Below are 3,806 nucleotides of genomic sequence, written 5' to 3' on the forward strand. Positions count from 1 at the left end.
TTGCTTCAACAAAGAAAACGGCAGCGTAGGATCATGGTGCGTGATTATAGGCGGAGGCTATTAAATCTCACGCGGAAATCACGGCTGAGCAATTCTCGCACGATCCGAAGTTCACACCCAATCGACCGTTTTCTCCAGTTGATGGCCTACATGTGTGCTGTGCTAAAACGGTCGCTGCCATGGCAGCGAAACCCACAGCTAGAACGCTGCCGGCGCCAAGTTGAGAACTCGAGATCGTCAGTGGTGTGTGCATGACAGCGGCGACGAGAGGCTATGGTGCATGGGGAGGAGAGAAAAGAAGGAGAGGGGAAGCTTGGGGACATGGTAGTTTACCCGGGGGCTACCGGTCGGCACGCTGAGAACGAATGGCGGCGACAGTGACATTGTTTCTCAGTCCTCTTGGTCGGACCGGTTGAAGACCAGACTGGATTGGAACGACAATTTTCCAGGACGATTTTAGCAGACCAGATCATCCATTTTCTCTAACAAGCCAGGACCGAGCGTGTCAAACACCGATTGAGCCACGAGCGGTACGTCCAGCCCTGCCCACCGTCGAAGCGAAGCTCCTACTCCACGTGAAGTTGATCGCGCTGTTGCACTCGTAAGGTAGGAGCCACGGGCACGACATGGTGAAGGGCTAAAGGGCCGATCGAGGGTGAGACCCGGATGCTGGTGGCGCAGCTAACCATGGACGAGATCTTCACCTGCACCAAAAAGTTCAAGCAGGAGGTGTTCAGCAGCGTGCAGAAGGAGCTGGACCAATTCGGCCTCTTCATCTACAATGCCACCGTGAAGCAGCTGGTGGACGTTCCAGGGCATGAGTACTTCTCCTACCTCGGTGAGAAAACACAACAGGAGGCAGCGAGTAGGGCCAAGGTGGATGTTTGTGAAGCGGGATGGCCTCACGTGCCAGAACGCCGCCAAGGTGGACGCCGAGAACAAGGTGCTCTCTGCGCGGCAGCAGGGCGAGGCGCTCAAGGAGAAGGCCAAGGTCAAGGCGGAGGTGCGGGTGTTTGAGAACACTAGGAAGGCCGACAACGCCGCCTCAATGATCGACCTCGCCATGAAGGGGAAGGCTATGACTGGCAGGCCAAGGTCGCCGAGGTTGAGGCCGCCAAGGCTGTCGCCATCCGTGATGCCGAGCTGCAGATTGAGGTTAAGACGAAGAACGTACTCTGCCAAACTGACAAGCTCAAGGTCGAGCAACTCAGCAAGTCCACAGTACACTACGACACACATGTTGGTTATGCAATAAGCATGTATAAAAATATAGTACTAGGGACAAGACAAATTCATACTTATTGACCTCATCATTTTATATTTTGTAGGTTCAAGAATTGAACATGCTCTTCTACAGCTGGCAGAAGGCGGTGGATACGGCATTGTATAAGGAGATGAAGGCGACGGTGATGTGAAGCAGTCGAGCAGAAACACATGCATGTCTCGATATGGGAGGAAAGGGAGGGAGATAAGGTGAGGGTTAGTGGTGCAACATGCCACACGAGGAAAGGGGTGAAGAGATGACCTTGAGGAGGGAAGTGAGCTCAGTCCATGGCATGGGTCATAGTAGAGGGAGGTTGATCCATGGTTTGGCCAAAGGGGTGATGAGCGAGGGAGAAGTAGAAGGCCCCCTCTCATATCTTGGTGCGCGAGCAAGTCTGTCGAGGTGGAAGAAGCATGTCATTTCATGACGGCGTTGGTGACCTTGGCGTGATGTCGTTCACCGGTTTGTCGGCGGATCAGGCAACTGTTTGGTCTCTCGATCCCCCCCTTCACTAATTTTGGTGAGAAGAGGGGAGGGATGAAAGGGTGGAGGGGTGGGAGATGAGGTCGCCGATTCTGTTGGTTGTGGGGGCGAGGGCGGAGAGAGGAGAGTGAGCGACGCCGGTGAAGTCTATAGATCTAGAGAGGGAGGGGAACAAGAGAGTGAGTGGTGCGGAGAGGGAATGGATAGAGTGTGGTCGTGCGGGAGAGGACAACAAGTCGTATAGGAGGGATATAATGGGAATATCATAAAAATAAAGCTTTATTTATACCTGTACACTATATATATTCAGAATAACATAAAATATTTTCTCAATAAATTACTTAAAAATATCCAAGAAATTACGGATGATCGGCTATCATTATATAAAGGGGAAATACCACATACCCTAAATAGTAGATATTCGTGAGAAAAACCATCAACATATGATTTAGAGGTGAGCCTAAAATTATTAAAATTGGGATGCCACTCAATGTACTAGAAACTGCTCATTTCTAGCATTTGTCCAATGAATATATATTTTCCATACCACCATCATAAAATTTTTATTTTAATCTTTGTTTATATTAGAATACCTTTGTAGGTCATAAAAACTGATGGATTTGATTGTGCTTCGGAGATGTCGACTGACAAAGACCCTGATGTAACGATGATGGAGGGGGCTAAGAATTCAATGAGTTTTACACAACCAAAAGAGGTGCATGCAAATAATTGTTCTTCTTTGTATGTATGTTGCACATGATATAATACTCAAAAGGTATATTTCTATATATATTTAATTTTGTAGAATATGAGAGAGATGGAGATGGATTATGTCGGGGTTCAAAAAGAAACCCATTCAGAGGGTTTTTGGGGCGACGTCATTGGAAAGGGACAAACATTCACCATGTTTTATACAACAAAAAGATGTGCAAGCGATGATATCCCACAACAACGACGCACTCAAAATAAAGCAAACCGGCTGGAATTACGATAAATGTTTATGGCAACATTTATTTTCAACTGGTATTTCGATGAGTAAGTTCAATGATGTTAACATAACTCAAGGAAAATATTTCAAAAGCCCGTAGCAACGCACAGACATTCTACTAGTAAGTATAGAAGTATAGATTGAGATCTGGCACTCGCCTCTTTTTTATTTTGAGAAATTTTTAGGCTCTTATTGTCCATTCCACAAGCTCTTATCCGATAAAGCCCAAGTGACGCGTGAAGAGTAAAAAGTCCGGCCCAATAGGCCCCAGGGGTACGCGGAAGCCGCACTATCCTCCTCTTGTACGCCGCCCCAAATCATCCCGCCTCCTCCCTTCAAACTTCAAAACCCGAAAGGTGGTCGCCGCCTCCGCCTCCGCCGCCTCACCCGGATCCCGCCGGCGCTGGGGAGAGCTTTCCTCTTCGGCACAGATCTGAACGCGAACCGCTAGGGTTCCCGCCGCTGCATTCTCCCCTCTTATACCCTAGAGCCTGTCCGTCCTTCCCGAGCGCAGGGCCCCTCCCGCGCCTCGCTGCTCCACATCTCGCTCTTGCCGAAGCACTCCAGCGACGGCGGCCTGCCTCCTCCAGGACCGGCTGTCGACACATCCTATCTCGCCGCCGGATCGACGGCAATCCAGTCTTTCTTGCTCGCTCCTCTCGGGCCTCGGCAGATCGACGCGGGCGGCGACCCTCTCGCCCGTCCCTCCCGAGCCCGGCGAGTTCTTTGTCCTCACATTCCCCTAGATGCTCTCCTTCCTTGCACACCATGGCCACCGAATGAGGGCTTTCTTGTTTTAAAGAAAAGAATTTGAGCTTCCTTTTTTAACAACTGGTGGTGCCCCCATTCTTTTGCAAGAACTCATGAATCTGATGGTATAGGTAATCTGATTTGTTTAGTCTGATTACAATATTTCCAAGAATCCTGTACTTGGGTTCAAAGGGTGGGTGGTCTGCAAAATCTGGGTTTCTTTTTTAGAGTTCTGGTCGTACCCCCGTTCTTTAGAGCACAATCTTTCTCATCTTAATTAACCTACTGCAATGTTGCTAGAATAAACTATACAACCCACTG

The 3,806-nt window shown here is 49.2% G+C and overlaps 1 protein-coding gene across 3 annotated transcripts in view; it reads left to right on the forward strand.

Moving 5' to 3' along the window:
• Positions 1-3,052: 3,052 nt before the first annotated feature.
• Positions 3,053-3,806, forward strand: part of LOC123110979 (cyclin-A2-1) — a 5,515-nt gene continuing 4,761 nt past the window's right edge. For 2 of the 3 annotated variants that reach the window (XM_044531637.1, XM_044531636.1), the window contains exon 1: positions 3,053-3,616. The gene's annotated coding sequence lies outside the window, so the exon portion shown is untranslated. The remainder of the gene's footprint in view (positions 3,617-3,806) is intronic. The other variant, XM_044531638.1, reaches the window with a different exon arrangement.

Source organism: Triticum aestivum, chromosome 5B (genome assembly GCF_018294505.1).
Source record: "Triticum aestivum cultivar Chinese Spring chromosome 5B, IWGSC CS RefSeq v2.1, whole genome shotgun sequence".
NCBI lineage: Eukaryota > Viridiplantae > Streptophyta > Magnoliopsida > Poales > Poaceae > Triticum > Triticum aestivum.